The 25,790-nt window shown below is 40.9% G+C and overlaps 1 protein-coding gene across 29 annotated transcripts in view; it reads left to right on the top strand.

Moving 5' to 3' along the window:
* PTPRD (protein tyrosine phosphatase receptor type D) overlaps positions 1-25,790 on the top strand; it is a 2,222,737-nt gene that overhangs the window by 1,729,550 nt on the left and 467,397 nt on the right. The window lies entirely within an intron of this gene.

The following is a 25,790-nucleotide window of genomic DNA, read 5'->3' on the forward strand; positions in this document are numbered from 1 at the left end:
GAGGTATTTGCTGGCCACTGGTCACTCTTCAAATGTCTTGAGGTCGGGAGGGTTACCCTTCCCATAGTAGAGGTATTTGCTGGCCACTGGTGATCTTTTGAGTGACTTGGTGTCAGGAGGGTTACCCTTCCCTTCATAAAGATATTTGCTGGCCACTGGTGACTCTTCAAGTGACTTGGTGTTGGGAGGGTTAATCCTCCCTTACTAAAGGTATTTGCTGGCCACTGGTGACTCTTCGAGTGACTTTTCATCAGAAGGGTTATTCTACCCTTGGTAAAGGTATTTGCTGGCCACTGGTGACTCGTCAAGTGACTTGATGTCGGGAGGGTTATCCTTCCCTTAGTAAAGGTATTTGCTGGCCACTGGTGACTCTTCAAGTGACTTGGTGTCAGAAGGGTTATCCTTCCCTTAGTAAAGGTATTTGCTGGCCACTGGTGACTCTTCAAGTGACTTGATGTCGGGAGGGTTATCCTTCTGTTAGTATTTGCTGGCCACTGGTGACTCTTTGAATGACTTGGTGTCAGAAGGGTTATCCTTCCCTTAGTAAAGGTATTTGCTGGCCACTGGTGACTCGTCAAGTGACTTGGTGTCAGAAGGGTTATTCTTCCCTTGGTAGAGGTATTTGCTGGCCAGTGGTGACTCTTCAAGTGACTTGATGTCGGTAGGGTTATCCCTCCCCTAGTAAAGGTATTTGCTGGCCACTGGTGACTCTTTGAATGACTTGGTGTCAGAAGGGTTATCCTTCCCTTAGTAAAGGTATTTGCTGGCCACTGGTGACTCGTCAAGTGACTTGGTGTCAGAAGGGTTATCCTTCCCTTAGTAAAGGTATTTGCTGGCCACTGGTGACTCTTTGAATGACTTGGTGTCAGAAAGGTTATCCTTCCCTTAGTAAAGGTATTTTCTGGCCACTGGTGACTCTTCAAGTGACTTGGCTGACAGGGAAGCTGAGATTTAAGCATCAGTCAGTTGTAGATATTTATGTGACCAGTTATAAATTGACTTGAGAGAGCATCTTTCAGTGACCTATGAATGGGATATGATCTTACACTTTTCTGAAGCACCTCTGCTTTACTGTAAGGTTTCATTTCTTTTGTCATTCAAAAATCATTGCACATAGTAAGTTTTGCTGTTGCATACAAAGAAAGGGGATCATTTAAAGTTACCGTAAGTCTTTTAGGAAGCCCACTTATATTGCCCACCTCAATGATATCTGTTTTTTGGCTCTTTCTTTTTTAAAGGTATGTATGTACATGGCACTTTACTCACCTGTACATTCACATCAGTATCTGCCCTCCTTAATTTATTAAATCCTCATCACTGCATTCTCCTTATGTGAACAAACACCTTGATACATGAATTAAAAAAGGTAGAATGCTACAATATTGTTACTATTATTAACTGATTTTGATACATATCCATATTGCAAATGTTAGCGCTACTGTACCATCATGGCGCAGTTTGGCATCAGTTGGCGATCCGCTGCTCCACTAGTATCCGCATTGATGCCATGCAGAGTGGTCTGCTGGTAGCCAACTGGTTCCAATGGGTTTCAGAAGAGCAGAACTTCTCGCTCTCACACTGAACGGTGTGACTTGGAAGCACAAAGCACGTTACCACAGATCATGATTGACTGAACAAGAGCAATCACTTAGTTTATTCCCACTTGCCTATTTTGTAGAAACAGCAACAAAGGAGAAAAAAAAGGTAAATCTCTCTTTCCCCACACACACAGTTTCTATAGACTCGCTACTTATAACAGCAAGCGCTTTTGGTGACAGTTTTTGTTGAGAAATTTCATCCCATGGGAATTGCCATTATTGTATTTTTAAAGTGTGAAATTGACAGGTTGGGCAGTTTCATAAATTCAGCTGTCAAGTCGTGCCCAGTTTAAATAGCTAAGAGCTGTAAATATGCCAGCAAGGGGTTTCTGAGAAGCAAGTCTGTACAATTTTTATTTTATTCAGCATGATAGGGCGAGGTAGACAGTCAGAAGGGGGGCCTGGAGATTTAATTAGCCACCTTTTTTTTTTTTTCTCGACTTGGTTTTCCAATTTTAGCTTTGCCTTTAGATGTAGGGGTGGAGATATTATTGGGGGTGTAGTGAGTAGGAGTGAGAAGACACATTTAGACCAGCCTGAAAAAAAAAGAGATTTTGAGTGTGAGCAACACCTGCCCCCATTATGTTGGCAAATACTTGAGCTGCTGTACTTTTTGTTCTAGAACACAAAAATGCATCTTTTGCCTCCTGCTTTGTTTTTCCTTATTTTAAAAGCTTTTCATTTAATCAGATTTCTATGCATTATACTGAGCTGCATATTAACGAACCTTGCTTTAATAATATACCCAGAGGCATAGGCATTCCTTTGTATTAAATATAGGTGTAACCCATAAGGTGTGTTTGCGCAAGGGAACAAAAAAAATGCAGTACAAGAAGAGATCCTCCAAATTACAGTATTCAATCCTGTCTTCATTTAAACACAAAGTAGGCAATTTAGCATGCCGAAATGAATTATTGTGTGTTTCAGGCAATTAAAAACAACCACAGCAAAGCGTTCTGAAAGGGAAAGCAGATCTGGGTTAGGTCTGAGACTGGTAATCGTATGTCAGTATTAGGTGATATGTTACTTTAATTAAAGCATTCATGTTGAAGGTTTTCAGTATGTGAGTCCACATCGGAGCCAGAATGCTTTGGCAAGAAGCACACAGCCATGTTTGTGTGATTTGACATGCTAAGGAACTGCTTAACCTAATGATGGGAGTGGGATTTCCCTCTCCCTGCTGGTGTATGTTAAGCCACTAGGGGCCTGTAGAAACTGCACTTGTGCAGTAAATACAACTGCTAGACAGATGCTAAGCCATTTAGCATGCATGGGGGCTTTTGCATATAGACAAAACATAAGCTATATGCCTTTCACCTAAAATAGTCAACTTCCTTTTGGTTAGTCTAACATTACTTCTTCTTTTTTAGGATCTTCCCTGTGTCTTACTTTTCTTGTGTGCAGCAAAAATCCTATATGCTTAACCCTGCATCCCTGCTAGTGAGCCCTCGCAATAACTTCCTGCTAAATTTCAGGGGGTTAAAGGAAGTTAACTTCATTGATTCCAGGCGGTAATGCGAACACAACAATAGCCGAAGACCCAAGCTGATTATATATTGAAATGAGCTGTCTAAAGACTGAGACAGTTTTGCAAGGATAAACAGTTCAGTTTCTGAGCAGGAGTGTGGTCAGCATTCGAAAGACACAAATTGAAGATACACCACTGTTTTGACTGTCAGCTTCACAAATTCAGAATCGACCAAGCATAGCCAGTTTGATAGACGCTAGGCAATGAGGTCAAGTATGCTTACATGGTTCCTTTTGTTGGTTTTCTGTTTTTTTTTTCTCCTTTTTTAAAACTGCCAAGGCAGCCTATTTGTAAAAGTGCATGGATGTAGACATTTGCTTATTGAATTCTCCTTGGTAGGTAGTGGAATAGCAAAACATTCATAGGGTTCATATAAAATATTCTTACAGTCTGTACACACAGGTGAATTCATGGAAGACCCTTCAAGTCATTATGTAATTAGAAGTTAGCCATCAACGTTAAGGAATGTATATAGATAATAAAATACATTTCGTAGGCCAAACACCGTTTGCAATGTAAGCCCCGCTATAGCCCTCTTTAGATCATGCCTTTTAGTTGGGTTGGTAAACTACCTTGATTGTCTAAAGTCTCTTCTGGAGTTAAGATACTTATGTGGTACGCTCGGCATATGTTTTCTATGATGCTTTTATGCGATCGGCATCTTTTGTCGCTATCGTGCGTTGAATGTAATTTGTATTTGATGTGGAAGCCATTGGGCTGCCAAATTATATTTGCCTTTCACAGTAATCAGAAAATGAGAACATTTGTCTTAACCTTGGGTGTCTTTTTACGAGATACGTTGGTGTATATCTGCATATATTGTTCCAACAAGCCTCAATATTTCATATATATATATATATATATATATATATACACACCTCAGGATTCAACTGTGATTTTTGTTCAGGCTATTTGGATTTACGCTTAGTTGTGTAATTTACTGTGTATATTACATATTGGCTTTTGAGACGCTTTGTTGTGAATAATGTTCATAATTGATGGGGAATCCATTTGCTTCAACAAAATGCCAAATTTATATTTTATTTATTTTTTTTTCATTTTAAGATCATGCTGTTTGCATACTTACATGTTGTTTTTTTTTCTACAACAGCTGAAATACATGTTTTATATCACTTTTACATGCCTTGTCATATTTTTTTTCAACATTATTTTTTAATAAATAAATAAATGACCAGATAGATAATGAGTCACCACATATGGATTTGATATACACTTTTGCCTATTTATGATCTCAAGGAACAAAAACATTTTTTAGAGGGTTTTTCTTTTTTGTGTTCACATGGTGCATCATTAACAAAGCCGCATACCTAGTATACATGGCTTGTTAATTAATGGAAAAAATACCCCTTTGAATGCAGCAATTGCTTTGGAAGCAGTAAGCTTTTTAATTCGGAGATAATGGGTTGTTTTCAGAGTTGCTTTTATATACAGTGTGCATACGAATTTTGTTACTGTTTACATTGTAATTAAAATAGCATATTTACCCATCTGATGCAGAACTGTGATCGACTTTATACAAACCGCCATATCCGAGAAAAGTGCAACATTGTATAAAAAAAAAAAAATCTGAGCTCTGCATCCTAGTTTGGATCAAATGATATGTTCAGGGGTAGGAGCAGCTTGAAAAATGTATTTGTTATATACTAATGTATATTCTGTTATACTCACACAAAGTAAAAACACTTGGTGGTAAGCTTGATTGGCTGTGTGTGCTATGGGGGAGGGGGGTTTAAAAGATCACTGACAGCAGTGTTCATGTACTAATCTTAGAAATGCATCTTTACTGTAGGGATTATTGTGTGCACAGATTTTACACCAAGAGACGTGGAGAAAAAGAGGAAATCAGCGACAGGAGCCCCAGCTTTGTGTCATCCTCATTATTGATGTGAATGCTTTAGTTGTTCATACATGTGGTTTGTGTAAGTTAAAGACCTCCATGAATTGGCAAGGCATGTTTTAGGCCAGGCTTCTCAGGAGAGGAATGCAGAGAATTCTCTTCTCTCTCTGCCTGCCAGCTTGTGCTGATCCCATTGACATTGCTTAGCCGATGTCTATGCACAGCTTTACCTATACCCCTTTCAGCACCCTGCCAATTATTTAGACTTAGTGACTGGAAATCCACTTCCATTAATCTTTTCTTTAGCGTATCTCGGTAATAATGTGAGATGGCTTTTATGGCCTTTGCTGCACAATTATATATGCTCATATCTTATCTTTAAAAAAAATTGACTTAATTAGCAAACTGAATGTAGTCTGAAGCATCACACAACTGTACTGTGTAAGGAGAACTTATAATGATGCTCTTCTTGTGTAACTGTTGCTTGATTGCCAACAAGGATTATAATGTTCAAAGGAATTTCTCATAAGTGTGTGTGCGTTAAGTTTTGCTTTGCAGAGATTATAGTTGTTTTATGTGGAAAAAGAAATCTTTTTTATACTTCTAGTGTTTGATGTTTTTGTCTGTGTTAAAATGTTATGGCTGTGGCTCCTGCGTGTCCTCATTGGTGCAGTGCTATGGAGGATGTTAGTGATATATAAATAAAAAATAAAATAAATATAAAAGTATATAATAAAATAATAGTAAAAGAGAGCAAACATTTGTAGGATTTTATGTTCTTTCAGAACAATCGAAAATTATGTTTGACTGGGTATTGTAAGGTATTGCGTTAGGATATGATGACAGACCTAACATTGGAGATGTTTTTTGTGTTACCGTAAGTGCAGTCTAAACTATGTGTAAGTGTTGGTCCTTTGGGTATTTATTAGCTCTCACTGAGCTGAGTGTTCTTCCTTTTCTTTCTGCCTAGAAGATCAGTGCCATCTTTGCACAGGCATCATCCAAGGTCACCATCTACTTCCTGGAAAAATTATGCCCCCCTTCCTCGCCATGATACAACCATGTCAATCCTGGTGCCTCTGCAATAGCTTTTTTCATTCTGTGCTGTGTGTACATGTCTCACACAGAGCGGTTCCCTGCTGCTGCATCTTCTCAGCTTTGATCATCCAGGAATGTGATTACTGGGGGGGAAGGCAGACTTAGGAAATGCTGCTTCCTGGCTGCAGCAAATTGATGATATTGCTCTCTTAGATTGCACCTTAGCCTAGGCACAGGGAGAGATTTACTAAAACTGGAGCACTCAGAATCTGGTACAGCTGTTCATAGTAACCAATCAGCTTCTCACTTCAGCTTCTTCACTTAAGGATCGGCAATAAAACCTGGAAGCTGATTGGTTTCTATGCAGAGCTGCACCTGATTTTGCATTCTCTAGCTTTAGTAAATAACCCTCTTAGGGCTCATGTACACTGCAGCTGCTAAACTGACGTTTAGGAGCAGTTGAGCTTTTTTTTCAGCAGCCCCTGAACTTTTCTTTATGTTTTCCTATGTGTCCTTGTATACATAGTCATTTACAGTCATTTACAGGCAGTTGAGTTTACAGTCGTTTTTTTAACGCACCAAAATTGCGTTCAGGAGTAGCTTTTACCGGCATTTCAAACGGCAAATGCTTGTAAACGCGGTTAACCACGTTTACAAGTGTTTGCATTTAGGTACTTTTTTTGACAGGTCCATATCAAGATGCTGTCCAGAGCCTTTTTTCTTCATCAAAAATGCATGCAAATTGTTTTCCATGTATTCAAATGGACCTAGTACACCAGTGCAGTCAGTTCCATGTTTTGCGTGAAGGAAAAAATGGTAAAATGTGCCGCATTATGCTCATGATGGTATCCATAGTGAATACAACCAGAAAAGATAGGTAATCTCAACACGTACTGATCTCTCTACTTCTGCTCTCTCTATTTCTCTCAAAATGTCTGAAATAGTTAATTATTTACTATTTTTCATTGCATTCTGGGCATTTGGGAAGGTCTCCTGAGGTTATCTTTCAAAAACGCTTCTAAACGCAAATGTGCATAAACGTGGTATGCAAACGCAGCTAAACTGACGTTTTTTAACCTACGTTTTCTAGCAGTCAGTTTCCATCGCTCAGAAGAGTTTTCCAAACGCCCCGTGCACATGAGCCCTAAGTCTCTTCCCAAGGATTGCATTTTAATAATAACAGGTACTTTTGATCTGTACATTAAATATTGTTTACTTCTACTATAGATTGTGACATGTCAGGAATTTATTGAAGTAGGATCGTCTAGGTCCAGCTTGCAGCACGTCCCAAGCATGGATGGTTTTTAACAAGATGGTGCAATGTACATATTAGCATTCCTCGCCTCTGTAATTGTATCTCTGATTTGCTAGAGCTGAAACATTTTACAGAGCTTTACGGAGATCACCTACAATACTTACAATATAATGTCTCTACTAGACTTACAAACACACACACAGCTGGATTAAGGGCAACTGATGCCGGAAGCACAACCCAAATGGTGACCCTCTCACCCCATCTTTTACAAATGTCTTGTCAGTTAAGAAAAGTTATTTGTTTTTGTTTTAAAATAACATGTTATACTTACCTGCTCTGTGTAATGGTATTGCACATAGCGACCCTGGTCCTCCTCTTCTGGGGTCCTCCACGGACACTCTTGGCTCCTCCTCTTCTTGGTGTGCCACCATAGGAAGCCGCTTCCTATCATGCTTCAGGCTCTACTTCGATAGACACAGATAGCGATGCTCAGCGCCGCCCCCTGTTCCCTCATTACAGTATTTGACTGACAGCAGCAGGAGCCAATGTGGAAAGCAGAAAAGGTCGGCACTCAGGATAACATCCAATCGTAAACTTTATTAAATAGCAGCATGTACAAGGCTAGCCATGACAAAGGACTGATTGTCTGAAACGCGTCAGCTTTTAGCTTTGTACATGCTGTTATTTAATAAGTTTACAGTTGGATATTATGACCTTTCTTGCTTTCCACATTGATTTCGGGGGCATCGGCTGCTTCCAGCTCTGAGCATCAGGTGGAGCAGTAGTTGAGGGAGGTTTGCAGCGTCCTTACACCTGTTTTTTTGCAGCAGGAGCCAATGGCTCCCTCTGCCTCAGCAAAGCCTGTGAGAGGCGGGAGAGAAGACTGAGCAAACAAGGCAAATAGACTGTGCACTTTGAAAGTGCAGTTGTACTCTGCAAAGGTATTTTCCCCAGAGCACATCCAATCATGTGCAAGCAAAAAATGTGTTTTTTATGTTCCCTACATGTGCTTGGGCATTGTTTGCAAAGTGAAGCTTCACATCAGTTATAAGGCTCTGGAGCAAATTGCTATGCAGAGTGCAGCTGCCCTTGCAATATGTTCAGTCTGTTTGCCTTTAGTAAATCAACCCCACTAAGTGCTGGATGTAAAAAAAAGTTTTACAATCTATTCTGGAGCTGGAGATAGATGGAGGTCTATGCGCCTGCGTGGCCAGGTGAGAGGACTTGCAGCACAGGATGTGAATAGACAATGAAGGCCAGGTCTCATTAGTATACATATGTGGAGGGGATTGGTTAGCTCAAGGCAAAGGGAAAAAAAGGATAAGTGCACCTGTGTTAATATGTACTTATCCTGAGCATGATACCTAGGAAACAAAACTATGTGGTGCCTCCTTCCCTTGGAACCCTAAGAGTGTGCTTATTTTGCTTAATGGGTAATTCATCCCTACACCCACATGCACACAGGCTACATTCACTCTTAGGCATGTTATCCTATTCGCCCATGCACGCATAGACTTTAATCAGCGTTTTTTGGCAGGGGCATTTTTTTTGGCTGGGAAAAAAAAACAACTAGTGGATTTTTAGAGGAGTTTTTTTAGCTGTAAAAATGCTCTAACACTGATAAATGTGGTAAAATGCAGCAACCTGGCGTTTTTAAGCAAAATTTTTTTTTTTGTGGAGAAAAAACACTAAAAAATGCAAACGTGGAAAAACACAGCTGAATGCTAATTCAAAAATGCTGAAAAACCTACATTTTTAACTTTACACAGCTAACACTACCAGTGTTATCAAAACCCATTGTGCATGGAACCTAAAGGTTTTTTTGTACTTTTTTTCTAACACATTTTAACATTAATTTGCTGTAAACTGCTTCATGTGGTTTTCACCCCATAGACATTTATCATGGGAGTGGTTAAAAAACTTGTAAAACGGGCATTTCTCAGGCTCTCCTATCAAAGTCTCTAGGGCAAAAATGCTGAAATGAGCTCCTGAACTTTTTTTAAAGCAGCAGACACCTGAACACTCTGGTGTGCACAGGCACCATTAGAACATTGGCTTTTTTAATGTTGAGCATTTTAGAGCTATGAGCTACAAAACACTCAGGTGTGAATGGGGCATTAGTGAGGCTGACATTTAGTAAGGAATTGATTTACTAAAGCTGGGTACACGTGTACATGTTCAGCAGGAACCAGACGACTGGTACAGTCTCTCTGTTTAACAGAAGTTGGTCTAACAACTGGCTTCTGTTTAACCGCTTCCCCGCTGCCCTGTAGTAAAACTACAGCTACAAGATGGCAGGGCTGTGCAAAATCACATATATATATATACACGTGATTTGCATTCCCGGGTAGGGAGCGCGCATGTGCGCGCCGCCTACCAATGCCACCATTGGCAGCTAGGCATGTCAATCACTGGGTCCTGGCTGGAGATTCCCTGCTGGCACCTGGCGATCGTCGTGCAAAGCTGACAGGGGAGTGACCTGTGTGTAAACAACACAGGTCTCTCTCCTGCCAGCAAGGACCTGTTGATTTGTATTTCTCTGCACAGCAGAGAAATACAAAACAGCATGTTTCCAAAGTAAAACAGCACACGCAGTAAAACACACACAGCACACAGTTAACCCTTTGATCACCCAAAAGTTAACCCTTTCCTGCCCAGTGTCATTAATACAGTGTCTGCTTTTCATTAGCACTGTATTCACTGGGGATGTCAGTGGCAGTCAGTTACCACCCAGTGTCAAAATGCCCGCCGTAGTCCTGCAGTCCCGCTATAAGTCGCTGATTGTCACCATTACTAGTATAAAAAAAAATTATAGTATATATACCGCCATTTGTAGACGCTGTAACTTTCACGTAAACCAATTAATGTACACATATTGGGATTTTTTGTAGCAGAGACATGTAGCAGAATACATTTTGGCCTAAATTTATGACGAAATCTGATTTTTAAAATTTTTTTATTGGACATGTTTAATAGCAAAAATTAAAAAATATTGTTTGTTTTTTCAAAATTGTCAGTCTTTTTTTGTTTATAACGCAAAAAAATAAAAAAAACACAGATGATCAAATACCACCAAAAGAAAGCTCTGAACATACGCTAGTTTATGGTACGCTACATTTGGACCTGTCTACCTGCTGTGTAGCTCATGGGAACAGTATCACATGAAAAGGGCACACTGATATACAGTAGGTAAGGATGATTAGAAAAACACCAAAATTCAAAATGTCAGTGTCACAGCAGGGTGCAGCTTGATGTGCACACTTATACAACAGTGCACATGTTCAGAAGTGCAGACTGTAAGCATTACGGATATGAATACACAATTTCATAGATTGCTGCTTGAAATAAAGGTTGCAGTGATAACTGTGCTGTTTGCTCTACCAGCACAGTGTTCACGTGTTTTGGAGCTGCTCTTTTGCTTGACACGTGCACATTTCATACCTTAGTGAGCAATTGTGGAGCTTGTCACATTACGATTTTTTCTTTTTCTGGGTTGAATGTTGACACTCATGCTCCTTAATACACCTTATTGCAATAGAAAGCACAAAACAGCATACTTTGAATGTTAAACTAGGATAAGGGTTCACATTTGTGTGCTCATGCAATTGCAAAAGACACCACAGCTCTTGTTCATATTGCTTTAGTAAATTAGCCCCAAAGTCAAATTACATCTCATTTACTTCCTGAGCAAAAAGTTTTAAATGTCATATTTGGCGTAAATTAGAGGCAACAACATCTATCAGTTTATCCGCTAGTAAGCAAGACCATGTAAGATGAAATATACCAGGGAATACAAGATGTCATCATTTAAACCACAATCTGAAACATACCACTTTGACATTGCATGGTATGTTTCTCATTAGGGCTGGATGACATCTGTTTAAGAGAACTAATGAATGATAAAGTGCTAAATGTTTTAGCTATAGCTGTGTGCTTTCAGCATGACATCATACATATTTCTACAATGTTGTGATTGTACTTCTGGAAGGAATGTTTATTGTTCAAACTTTGAGAATGTCATTTTGTAAAACTACCTAATTAAGATATTTGTTATAGAAAAGGTTGATACCGGAGTGCCTAAAGTGGCAAGATCACGTATCATGATTTGTTTTTTCGTTTGCAAAGCTCATCATGTTTTCAATAATATTGATAAAGACTTCATGTCTCGCTAGAGATGATCTTTTAAATGTAACATTTTATGTCGCAAAATGAAGGAGTATGCAAGTCCCACATTGATGTTTCTTGGTGCTGTCTTATTCTGAACCATTGTAAATATAATATAATGGCCTGTCTGTACCAATATGACATTTTTATGATACAATGTGAAAGTCAACAAGAATGGGATCTGAGTAAGCTTGCCGTCATATTTTCTCTCTGTTTAGTTACACAAAGAGTGGTCTGTATTGGTGATCTTTATACAGAAGCTGGAAAATTCCTTTCGGGTTAATACACAGGATTTTAAGGTGCAAAGGAGAAGTATAGACATTTAAAAACAAGCATTCATACTCACCTAGGTGGAAGTAGCATCAATTCTATGCTGTATCTGTCCCACCTCTGCAGTGAGAACTGAGCGATCAAAGACTGCTAATTGCTCAGTTCTTCTCTCTGCTCTGAGCAGAGCAGTGACTTTCAGTCTCTGGCTCTCTGCTCTGCCCCACACTGGTGCGCTGGGCTGTGGAAGAGGTGGGAGGGGCCGGCTCAGGCTCTTGGCGGATCGCTTAGAGGCTGAGCCAGGTGCTGGTCCAGGCTTATGATCAGGTCAGGAGTTTTTCAGGGCCTGGACTGGCTGAGTGATGTCAGCCAACAGCAGACTTTATCCTGCTGTCGGCTGAAAACAGGTCACTTCTCCTTTAAAAACTAATAGGTGCTGTGGGCTGCAGTGTTTGAGAAAAGGAGCATTTGAGAGGTAAATGAGTGAGGACTTGGCTCACTAAGGGGAGGTAAAGGAAGTTTGTGTTAACTTAAAGTGGTTGTACACCTCAATCATGAAATATCCCTTCATAGTGTGTGCTTGTCTCTATCCAGAGACCAAGTGTCATTTCTGTCCTCTGCCTCATTCCTCTGCTATAAGCATGAGTCACTTCTGATGAGTTTTCCTGACACCAAGAGAAAAATGGTGACAGGAGAGGGCACAGCCTGTGATTGACAGCCTCAGCTTTGTTCCTGTGTGCCGTGGGAAGTGGGGGGTGTCCCTTCCCTCCAATCATCTCTCAGAGCTCTCCCCACTGATGTAACATCAGGTCCCCGCCCCTTGCTTTTCAGAGCTCCTTTGTAAACTCTGCAATTTGAATGGATGTAGTAGAAAGGCAGCTACAGATAAATATGTACAACTTATGTAGGATGATTTATTTCATCCAGACAGTTCACTGGGTATATGTAAGCATTTACAACCACTTTATAGCGGAGTTCCATCTGAAAAAAAATAAAATTAAAGTCAGCAGGTACAAAAACTGTAGCTGCTGACTTTTGAAATACAGACACTTACCTGTCCCTTGGTCCAGCGGTGTCCTCACCACCGCTGGTTTCACCTGCCATCTTCTCTCCCTGGTGCTGGCTTCTTCAGTGTGGGCACCCGGCTATGACAGCTTGCGGCTTCACAGCCGGGTGCCCACTGCGCATGTGCGATAAGTGCTGTGCATTGAGAATGGCTCTGAAGTCTTCTGGGACCTGTCACGTGTCCCAGAAGACTACGGGGAGGGAGTGGGGAGGACAACTTCTGCTTCTGATCGCCTAGGTGATCGCAGTGGAAATGGAAGCGGGTACCTGTCAAATTTGGGTACCCTCTCTCCAAAAGTACCAATCCTTAATGGGGAGTGGGGGACAAAGGCTTAAAGCGGAACTTCCCCTTTTGGGTGGAGCTCCTCTTCAATGAGGTCTGTGCCCCAGAAAAATAGAGCGAATAAGTGGGACTTTATATATGTTAATGGGAGTAAGAGGACAATTATGAAATATGAATAAAAGCAAACTAATTTTACTACACAAAATCAAGTATAACATTGCCACTGGACATGTACAGTAATATATATTAAAAACAATATTAAAAACCAATAGAGTAGGCAAAACATACAACATAGTTCACATGATCATTTCACATGACTTCCCACTTCATCAGAACCATCTATGCATTTTGTATAAAAATGATTCAGTCACCATTGGTAGTAAGCTTGTACTGAAAAGCAAAGAGATAGAATTCACAATGACAATATCCAAGAGAAAAAAAGAAGGAAGAAAATGATCCATTCTACACAGATTAAAAAATTCAATCAAATATTCCTATCCAAAAGAGCAGGAAAGAAGAAAAAAAAAACAATAAAAAGCACGAGACATAAATGAGAGAGGACTTGGCTCTCTCTGGGGAGGTAAAGGAATTTTATTTAGCTTATTGAGGTTTGTGAATTCATAGTAGCTAGATTTGCGTCCAGTTTGGACTCTCACATTTTGATGTTCTTTAACCACTTCCTGACCACCTTATAGCAGAAATATTGCTACAGGGCAACACGGGTGCGCAAAATCACGTGTATATATACGTGATTTTGCCTTTCCGGGTGGGGGGTGCACGAGCCCTACCCTCCGCCGGGGGTTACTTGCCGGTGTCCGGTGATTGCCGAGCATCTCCAACGGGGAGGAGAACTGTTTGTAAAACAGCTCATGCACACTGCTTTGGATGGCTGTACACACACACAGTTAATCCTTTGATCGCCCCTCATGTTAACCCCTTCCTGCCAAGTGTCATTAGTATAGTGTACAAATTTTAGCATGATTGCCGACTTACAGGATGGTTTAGATGAGGCTTACAATAAAATAGATGATCTTGAGAATTATGTCAGGCGGAGCAATTTCAGAATTAGAGGGCTCCCTGAAACAGTAAAAGATATTGAACCCATTGCCCACTCCCTCATCCATGAAGCGGTTCCGACAATTGATGACAATCATTTGGGCTGACATCCACAGGGCTGTGGTCCCTTTGCGGCTGGACGGCCCTCCTCGGGACATAATAGTAAAGCCTAATTTTTTCGGGGTCAAAGAGTCAGTGATGCGTTATGCTAGGGAACATCCAGATCTAGAAGTTGATGGATACCGGATTCAAGTCTTACAGGAAACGCATTTTGCCCCTTCCTTTACATCCAGATATATTCATAGGGATTTCCGACTTTTTCGCTAATGCCTCCGAAAAAAAGAGAGGGGTGGCGCTCTGCTTTTCTCATCATTTACTGAAACTAAAGTTTTAGGGGTTGGAAGGGATGATACCTGCTGGTGAAGGGTCATTTAGGAGGTAATATAGTGTCATTTCTTATTTACTATGCCCCCAATATGAACCAGGTGGCCTTTTTCCATTCTCTTTTCAAGTCTCTGTTTAAAGAACTATAGGGTGATGTGATTTTGGCAGTGGACTCAAATCTGGCTTTAGACCATATACTCGATAAATCCCATGTAATTAAACTTAAATCGCCTTCTAAATCCACGATTTTGTTCAGCTTTTATATTGTTATGACCTTATTGATCCATGGAGGGAGGCCAATCCCACCTCTAGAGACTACTCCCACTTTTCAAGGGCTCATAGTCATTATGCTCATATAGACTATGTTTTCCTCCCCTCTGACATGATCGCTAAGTTACATTCCGCCAAAATTATATTGACACCTTGGTCGGACCATGACCCTGTACTTTTAACACTCTCTAATTTGATGGTTAAAATGGTTAAACCACACTGGCAATTGAACGAGTCCTCACTAAGTGATGAAGCCTGTTGCTTGGAAGTGGGTGAACATCTCAAGTCCTATTTTGCAGTTAACAAAGCGGAGGATATGAATCCCTCCATTAATTGGGCAGCCCATAAAGCCTCCATTCGAGGTTTTTTTATCCAGCTGACCTCCAGAATTAAAAAATCCTGCGAAAAGTTGATTTCTACTAAATCTAGGGAATATGAATCATTAGCTGCCCAACTTAAAACTGCCCCAACCTTGGATCTTTTATCTAAGGCGGAACATTCTCGGCTGGAGCTTAACTTTTGCCTCACCACAAAGGTGGAAAAACAACTGCGTTGGATGAATCATAGATATTTCACGTGGAGGGTTAGACTGGGTTGTCTTCTTGCATGTAAGCTTACCCCCAAATTTACTCATTCGGCACTACCTAATTTCCAGCAGATGGGGGGTACTATCACGCAGGATCCTCAGAAGATCCTTTGGGAATTTTATGATTTTTATGCTTCTCTATATGGTCCACTGCGGCCAACAGCACCCTCTTCTATTCGATCCTTTCTAGAGTCCTTCCCTATCCCTTTCCTTACTGAAGCCCATAAAGAGCTTATGGAACAACCTATTACTTCTGAGGAGCTCCTAAAAGTTACTAAATTACTACCATTACATAAATCCCTGGGCCCTAACGGCCTCCCCAATCAGTACTAGAAAACCTTTTGTGAACATTTACTTCCTCATATGACACTGTACTTTAATTCTTTGCGAGAGGAAAGTGTGGTCCCTTTAGATCAGAATAAGGCATACATTAGTGTCATTCCTAAAACCAGTAAAGATTCCACTGATGTTCATACTTATTGCCCTATTTCATTAATTAATTGCGACCTGAAAATTTTAACAAAACTCCTAGCTGTACGCCTTAACTCCTTTTTGGCACAATATATTCATAAAGATCAGTCGGGATTTGTATCGGGTCATCAAACTTTGGACCAGATTCATAGATTTTTTTACCCTGATATCAGCTGCCCATTTCGATTGGGATGCTCCTCTCTCTAGGGCACTCTTACTTCTTTCTCTGGACCTTCATAAGGCCTTCGATAGTCTGACGTGGGAATATTTATTTACTACATTTCTACAGGTGCTTGGCTTTGGCCCGACGTTTCTTGCTCTGTTACATTCGCTATATGCTAATCCCTTGGCCCAGGTCTCCATCAAAGGTTACAAATCCTCTGTGTTCCCTATCTGCAGAGGGACTAGACAGGGCTGTCCACTCTTCCCGCTGTGTTTTGCACTAGCAATTGAACCCTTGGCCATGGCAATTAGGTCTCACCCCAACATCCATGGTATCCGTTGTGGCCAACAGGAACATAAGTGTGCCCTATTTGCCAATGACGTTCTAATGTATATTACTTCTTCTTTGATATATTCCAAATTTATTATCATTATTACGCCAATTCTCTGCTCTTTCCATGCTTTCCCTTAATTCCCAGAAAACAACTGCCCTTAATGTTTCTTTAACCATATCTGATAAACAGCAGCTTAGAACTTCCTATGATTTTCAGTGTCACCCTTTGGCTATCGGGGTGTTACTTTGGCTTCCTTGTTGATTACGGCCTCCTATATTGTGCCCCACTTTGTCGTTCTCCATGGCAGTTTGGGACAGGGTACGTCACCGCAAGTCACTAGCATCACCACATACGCCTATTGCTCTGATTTTTTGCAACCCTGAATTTGTACCTGGATTAACACCGGCCCCTTTTCAATGGTGGATCAATAAGGGCTTGTTGCGAATAGGAGACTATTTTAATGGGGCTTGTATACATTCTCTGCACTATTTTACAGACAAGTTACATATGCCTACTACTGAAATCTTTTGATACAACCAGATTGTCTCATTTCTCCACTCGAAGCTTGCTTTATTGGACGAGTCACCTTTGCTCACCACCTTTGAACTCTCTTTCAGGAATAGGGATTCCCCAAGAGGCTGGGTCTCTGCAATATATGCTCTCCTCACTGACCCATATTTAAAACTCCCTTACAGGGAACATTGGGAAATAGATTTAGCTGTCAATTATGAATTATCAGATTGGCAAGATATCGCTTTAGCATCGTCTAAAATTTCTATCAATACTACTTTAATTGAAGCTAATTATACAACTTTGTTGATATGGTATCTGGTACCTACCCAGATTGCAATTATGCATCTGTCTGCCTCTGCAATGTGTTTCCGGCGTTGTGGCCAGGTTGGGTCAATGTTTCACATATGATGGCAATGCCTGCTATATTTGGTAAAATCACTGGTAAAACTCAGTGACTTGAATGAATACTTGCAGATCCCCGGAGACAGCGCTCTTTCACAGATTTCCAGATAATGTTCCCAAGAAATCTCATAAATTGATTTCCTATATGTTTCTGGCCGAGAGAATTACTATAGCTAGACACTGGAGGCAATTGGTCACTCCACTTGCTTATGTTAAAAAGAAACTTAACTGGATCATGATTAATGACATACTCACCTGTACCCTACACAATAACTTGAAGAAATTCGATAACACATAGAACCCATGGATCCACTACCTCTCTGTGCCTTAATGACCCTCATCTGGATTTTCCTTTCTACTCTTTCCTTTATTCTTTTTACTCTTTTTGTACTGCTCTGCATTGTATATTCTATACTGGCAAGGTGAGATATACTTGACCTTGAATTGACCACAATGTATGTCTTGTCTTTACTGCCAATTGTTCCCGCAAAATTTGTTGTTTTGGTGTTTCTATCTGTACATACGATGGAACATTGTTCATTGATATTGTTTGTTTTACTTATGTTTTTTTTTTCGTAAAACAGTTCAATAAAAACCATTGAAAACGAAATAATGAATAACCGAATGGAACAATACATCAAACCTTGTTCACATGATCTCTGCTAATAGAGGGAATCATGCCACTAACTGCCTAGACTTTTGGTCAAGTAGACAATCTTGCACAGCATTTTCTCTCTGGGTTAGTATAATAGTGGTGCTATTACACTTTATTTATCTATTCCAGAAACGTTACTGTAATTTTATGTTATCATTCAACCCTAGGTCTGCTTTAGTTAAAACTTTTTCTTGAAATCTTAGTCCTGGACGTTTTTACAGCCGCTGTTTTTGGCTTCTAGCATTTTTTCTTTACAGCCAGTAAACTCCCCAGCATGTTATCCTATGTCCATGCCCACATAGGATTTAATCAGCATTTTCTGGCTGGAAAAAAATCCAGAACTAGTGGGCTTCTAGAAGAGTTTTATAGCTGTAAAAAGACTCTAATGCCAATAAAAGCTGAATACATGCTAAAAAACGCGGCTATCCGGCGTTTATGAGCCTGAAGATTTTGTGGGAGAATAACTTTGCTAAAAAATGTAAATGCTGAAAAACACTAAAAAAAGCTGAAAAAAGCTAAAAAACCCGAAAAAACTCACGTTGTTATTGCAGCATTCTGCAGCTAACGCTACTGGCGTTTTTATAACGTCCAGTGTGCATGAGGCCTTAATGTCAGAAGCAGCCTCTAGTTTCTTTGCAGGAGTAGGCATTCTTGGAGTACAGCTATCAAAATGGCCAATCTAAAGCTGGCCATACACTGATTGAAATTTGTCCAGTTAAAGTGATTCTAAAGGCTTATATTTTTTTAAATAACAAACATGTCTATACTTACCTGCTGTGTGCAGTGGTCTTACACAGATCAGCATGGATCCTCCTCTTCTCGGGTCCTCCGCCGGTGCTCCTGGCCCCTTCCTCCTGTTGGGTGCCCCCACAGGAAGCAGCTTGCTATGGGGCACCCAAGTATCTGCGCTCCCCAGCCACTGCTCCATGTGTCCATTCACACACAGAGCTGTGACTTGGCCTCACTCCCTCTCTCTTCTCATTGGCTCACTGCCGGTGATTGACAGCATTGGGAGCCAATGGCTCCCACTGATGTCTCAGCCAATGAGGAGATGGAGTACCCAGGATAGCTGAGTCTCCAGTGCACATTGCTGGATCAAGAGGGGGCTTAGGTGAGTATTGGGGGGATTCTGCACAGAGGTTTTATGCATGCATAGAATGCATGACGGTAAAAATCCTTGAGACTTTATAACCACTTTAAGCATGGACCAGCTGAATTGTGACCAGTGTGCTGCCTTCCCTGCTCGACAGAAGTCAGTCATTTGACCAACTTCTGTCAAAGGGACAAAATGGAAGAGTTTTTTTTAATCAGTGGGCACAGCCAATCGACTGCAGCTGCTGACCAGTGTATTCTGACAGTGGTGGGTACCACTGTTAGAATAAAAAATCTCAACTTGGAGGAATCCATCTCGGGATGGAGGTATCTGTTTTTTTTTTTTCAATCAGTCCTCTGGCTGAATGAAAAAAAAACCAAACTAACAGCCTTCTATGTCCAGCTTAAGTCAAGACCCAGACTGCTGCTCAGGCGCAGAGTTCCAAGCGTAATGCAGAAACTTTGTGCAGCATGAATTATTCACTGCAGACAATAAACGCCGGTTTAAATGTGCTTTCTTCAACCTAAAAAGAAGTCCTCTTGAGAGTGGCTCTTCCAGCCCTTTTTATAATCATTTAGTACAAGTTTTATTTTGTAATGCAATAATAATTGTTACATTTACTCTGCTACATTTAGCCTGTTCCCCAATCTTTCTCCAAAGGTCAGCATATAGGAACACCTCTGCGCTGAAATCCATCTTCAGTTTTTCTTCCGCTGGCATAAAGAGCCGTAAAAAAGAAAAGTTAGCAGAAATAGTTTAGGTTTCTTGTTTAAACACAAGGGATACTTTTGGCAAGTGTTAGAGTTCAGGAATGAGCAAAAGGAAAGAGAATGTTATGCACTGAAATGTTGGCTCAGATTTGAATGTTGAAGGAAACTGCAAGCCACATTAAACTGAACCCACAGTCCACAGTGTATAATTCACAGGACAAAGAGTCTCAAAGCTTCTTTTATATCATTAAGAATAGAAAAAAGAAGTGTGTGTATCTTAGAAAGTTCACTGCAGCTGTCCTTGCCTGAAAACTTATGTTTTGGGAGCAGTGATGGATGTTCAGTGCCTGTAGCCAGTTGTGGAGTTAGCTGTGAGGTCAATGCTGCTAATGGAGGCTTGGAATTTACTGTGTCTTGTCTTCATGCCAGCATGATCAGTACAGTAGCATTGCTGAGTAAAAGCCCAACATAGCATCACCTCTGCTAAGACATGAGAAATTCATTTTTTATTAAACACATCACACGAAAAACTCCCATACTGTTGTCCCTGTAGATTACTCAAGATTTTAGAAAGGAAATAAAAAAGATACGTCCCTTCTAGTCATATAGCTAGATACCATCTGGCTCACAAAGAAACTCAGTGTGGGCTTCAACAGGATTCATAAGCCTTTACTTTAAGGGAATGAAGACCGACTGCATACTGGAGAATTTTGTTCCTAGCTGCATTGGATGAAATATTCTACACTGATAGAAACCTGTGACTAGAGACAAGAAACTTGATCTTTGGGCGTACCAAATTGCAGATCCTTCGATTTTTTTTGGTTTTGCCTGGTGATCCTGCTAATAACCAGTGAAGAGGATCGAGCTCACCACTACCATGATTTTGGGGCAAATTCCTGGGATTTGTCTTACTCACTAACATTGAACATTTGGCTGAAAACTTTTCAGGTTTGCCACCAGAAGTAAAGGACAACCTATAATGCAGGGCATAGCCATTGCTCCTGGTCAGCAGAACCACAAGAGATGGTGATTTAAAAGAATAGACAACCCTGTCTTCTTTCTATAAAAGGTGGGCTCTCAGCAGCCATATTGTCAGTGTTTGTTGGAGCTGTTAGGGAAAGTTGACTATTCAGTGTAAGAGGGGATGCTTTTTTTATTTTTTGCAATAAAATCTGCCTTCATGGCCTTATCTGGCTTCCCATGTCTTTTGTTTAACAATAGCTTGCTTTGCTTCTTCACATTTTAAGCAAGATTTGTGAAACAGGTTGAACTTTTTTTTTTGCCTCTAAATGTGCCTCCATGTTAACCTATGTGTCCAGGCATGCATAGAAGTTTAGAGCACACCTTGAAATTTCCACTCGCCTGCTCGCATTGGCGAGTGGAAATTATGGTGTGGGCAAATGTGTCCCCAGGGCCGTCTTGCTGAGCAGGCTCGGAACTCAGGGCCGGATCTGTCACTTGCAATCGGAGCCGTCAGACTGCTCAATAGTTGAACAAAGTGAAAGCAAAGGAAGGAGTGTGTGCTGTGCCCTCTGCCTCCCCTTAGAGTGCAGTACCCGGCTCTGTGAGTGAAGGTAACAAACTACTCCAACTTTTTATAGGGCTGTGTCCGTGTGTGTGTGTGTGTGTGTGTGTGTGTGTGTGTGTGTGTGTGTGTATGTACATGTATCTGTGTGTGTGTCTGTGTATGCATTGTACATGTGTCTGTGTGTATGTACAGTACATGTGTGTATCTGTACATGTGTCTGTGTGTATGTACGTGTGTGTGTGTGTGTACATGTGTCTGTGTGCATGTACGTGTGTGTGCATGTACATGTGTGTGTATATACGTACATGTGTCTGTGTGTACATGTGTCTGTGTATGTATATACATGTGTCTGTGTGTATGTACATTTGTCTGTGCGTGTGTATTTCTGTGTATGTACATGTGTCTATGTGTATGTACATACATGCGTGTCTGTACATGTGTCTGTGTATGTATACATGTGTCTGTATGTGTGTGTGTGTGTACATGTGTCTCTGTGCGTGTGTGTACATGATTCTGTGTGTGTACATGTGTGTGTGTACATGTGTCTGTGTGCATGTACATGTGTGTGTGCATGTGTGTGTGCTTGTGTATATATGTACATGTGTCTGTGTATGTATGTACATGTGTCTGTGTGTATGTACATGTGTCTGTGTATGTATGTACATGTGTCTGTGCGTGTGTATTTCTGTGTATGTACATGTGTCTATGTGTATGTACATGCATGTGTGTCTGTACATGTGTCTGTGTGTATACATGTGTCTGTCTGTATGTGTGTACATGTGTCTCTGTGTGTGTATGTACATGATTCTGTGTGTGTCTGTAGGTGTCTATGTTTGTGTGTGTATGTACATGTGTCTGTGTGTAAACATACATGTATGGGTGGTTTGGTCAGGTTCAGGATTATGTGATTATTATGGGTGGTAGTGTATGGGACATTTGAGGTACTGCTGGGTTGGATAGTAGGTAGGATATGCTTGGTAGAATTATGGTTTTGTGAGTGAAAGATTATGGGGAGTTATGGTTGTATGTGGTGCATGGTCTAAGCATGATGGAGTGTTTAGGGGGACATTAGAGGCCCTGATGTAATGTGGGGGGACTCTGGGAACCCTGACGTAATGTGGGTAACATTTAACAGTGTCATTTCATGAAATAATTTACGAGGACGTGTTTAGGGGCGAGGCAGGGTAGGGGTTGGGTGGGGCAACTGGTGGCGAGTAACTCTTAATGCCTGGCTAGTAGCGCAGGACTTGAAATTTTAAACCCTGGTTTAGAGGCAGGGGCATTTAAAGTCACCAAAATAAATCACCTGTGCATTCAGGAGAGGAGCTTTTGAGCATAAAAAACTCGCAAAGATGCCTAAACATGCATTAATGCATATTAATGTTTGGTGCATTCCCACATTAATGCATTCTAATGGCTAGAATTCTGGCCAATGCAATGTATTAACGCCAGATGCAGGAACATGCATATTCACTCATTAATACACATGTAAAAAAACGCTGCTTTATACCATCTTTTTGCTGCTACTAAATGAATAGAAAAGAACATCAATAGAATACAGTGTGAAAGAAACCTAAATCAAAGTTTGTCAGGACTACAGAACATATCACCCTCCCCTTACGGAATATAGCTGGGAAGGATGATAATGTTGTTTGAGATTTCAGGATATACAGTTGTGTCCAAAATTATTCAACCCCCACTGAAATTGAGTGTTTTGGCCAGTTTGACATTGCTTTTGATCATTCAGTCATCTTGCTTACATTTACATTAAAGAGGCACTTGTAGGTCAGACAAATATAACATAACAGTTATAATGAAATAACCACAAATGTCTTTTCTGTGCTCACAGCATTATCAGTTTTATTCAACCCCCAAGTGACATTCAATCTTAGTACTTAGTACAGCAACCTTTTACAGTTATAACAGCTTTTAAACGTGAAGCATAGCTTGACACAAGTGTCTTGCAGCGATCTACGGGTATCTTCGCCCATTCTTCATGGGCAAAGGCCTCCAGTTCAGTCACATTCTTAGGCTTGCGCACTGCAACTGCTTTCTTTAAGTCCCACCAGAGGTTCTCAATCGGATTTAAGTCTGGTGACTGCGATGGCCACTCCAAAATGTTCCAGCCTTTCCTCTGCAACCATGCTCTAGTGGACTTGGAGGTATGCTTGGGATCATTGTCCTGTTGAAAGGTCCAACGTCTCCCAAGCCTCAGGTGTGTGACGGACTGCATCACGTTTCCATCCAATATCTCCTGGTACTGAAGAGAATTCATGGTACCTTGCACACGCTGAAGCTTCCCTGTACCTGCAGAAGCAAAACAGCCCCAAAGCATGATTGACCCTCCACCATGCTTCACAGTAGGCAAGGTGTTCTTTTCATCATAGGCCTTGTTCTTCCTCCTCCAAACATAGCGTTGATCCATGGGCCCAAACAGTTCTAATTTTGTTTCATCAGTCCACAGAACACTATCCCACAACTTTTGTGGTTTGTCCACATGGCTTTTGGCATACTGCAGTCGACTCTTCTTATTCTTTGGAGACAGCAAGGGGGTACGCCTGGGAGTTCTGGCACGGAGGCCTTCATTACGCAGTGTGCGTCTTATTGTCTGGGCTGAAACTTCTGTACCCACATCTGACAAATCTTTTCTCAGTTCCTCAGCAGTCACACGGGGACTTCTCTCCACTCTACGCTTCAGGTAGCGCACAGCAGTCGAAGTCAGCATCTTCTTTCTGCCACGACCAGGTAGCGTTTCAACAGTGCCCTTTGCCTTGAATTTGCGAATGATGCTTCCTAAGGTGTCTCTTGGTATGTTTAACATCTTTGCAATCTTCTTATAGCCATTGCCCTTCCTGTGAAGAGAAATCACCTCTTCTCTTGTCTTCCTGGACCATTCTCTTGCCTTCACCATGTTTGTAACCACACCAGTAAATGTCTAGAAGGAGCTGAGTATCACAGTCATTTTAAAGCTGCCTAATTGGTGCTTATTATGCTTGATTGCTGCTCGGTGACATCCACAGGTGTTTTCAATACCTGATGGAAAGCACCTGTATGAACCTCTGTTCTTCAGAGTGGTAGTCTTTAAGGGGTTGAATAATTGTGGCAATGAAGAAACCAAATAAGAACCATTTACTACTGTATTACATAAACAATTGATGTCATTTTAGTTGCATTTGGGTAGTTACAACGTCCTTGTAGGATTTGATTCTGAATACAATTCCAAATGTACACTATAGTCCCTAAACCCCTTTACAGCATTGGGGGTTGAATAATTTTGGACACAACTGTAGATAGTTACAAGGACACTGGATTTCTATCACAATTAACAGGTATTTCTCTGTACTTGTAGAAAGTATACTTAGTATGAAAAAAGAAAACTAATGCAGCCACCACATCTAAGGAATGCCTAGCTGCAACGTGTAAAAGTTTTGTTCTTGGGGTTTATATATACTTTAAAGGAGAAGTACAGCCAAAGCTCTTTTGGCTGTTCTTCTCCTGTGGATCACAGGAGTGTAGTTCCTTCCTTACACAGTAGGCTAAAGTAAGCTGTCAGCTGACATCACTCAGCTGGTCCAGGCTGGGAAAAGACCCCGACCACATGGTCATGATCCATCCAGGAACCTGGAGCAGCACCTGGCTCAGCCTCTACGTGAGCCTTTGAGAGCCTGAGCCACCCACTCGCTCCCCCTCCACAGCCCAGTGCCCCAGTGAGCGCTGGGAGGCGGGGGGGGGGGGGGGGGGGGGGCAAAACAGAGAGCAGTGACTAAAAGTCTTGGCTCTTAGCTCAGAGCAGTAAGGAGAACTGAGCGATCAGCGGTGTCTGCACGCTAAGTTCTCAGCCTTAGAATCGGTGGGGGACACATGCAGCATCGAATCGATGCTGCATCCACCCAGGTAAGTAAAAAAAAATACTTCTCTTTTAAGAAATACAAGTACTGTATATGTATTACAGCAGTGAAAGTGTGACGGTATATTATTTGTAACTAAATATAATGTTTCTTGAATTTAGGAATTGTTAGTCATAGGATTTTGTCCAGTTTTGAAAAAGCTTGTTTGTCTCGATTTCCTGAACTTTTAGATAACATAGTGACCTTCCAATGCTACTTAGAAATATATATATATATATATATATATATATATATATATATATATATATTTAAAGAACTCACCTACACAAATGTAATCAGTTTAAATGTTTTAATACAAATTGTTTGGCCAAAAACAAGATCCATTATAGTAAAGTCCTGGCAGGCACAACCCCCTTGAAGACAAATATCAGCTCAGCTTCCTTGGCAGTTGTCCAAAGCCTTTTATTTAGAAAACCCTTGTCAGTTGAAGCAGGGCTATTTAAATAATCATCTTTCACCTATTCTCATTCAGTGTATTTATACTCCAAATAATGGTCTAGTATTGCGGTTTCCTTCCATTTCACAAATGTAACATAGGTCACATTGTACAAAATCTGAATAAACAGTGGTCATTTGCATCTTTTTTTTGTTTGTCAGACATTCCATTGCCATTAGAACTATAGGGCAAAAGCAGAAAATCTAAGTGTAGATCTCGACACTG

The sequence above is a fragment of the Staurois parvus genome, unplaced genomic scaffold, assembly GCF_062004578.1.
Source record: "Staurois parvus isolate SC_StPar_1 unplaced genomic scaffold, SC_StPar_1.0 ptg000198l, whole genome shotgun sequence".
Classification (NCBI taxonomy): Eukaryota; Metazoa; Chordata; class Amphibia; order Anura; family Ranidae; genus Staurois; species Staurois parvus.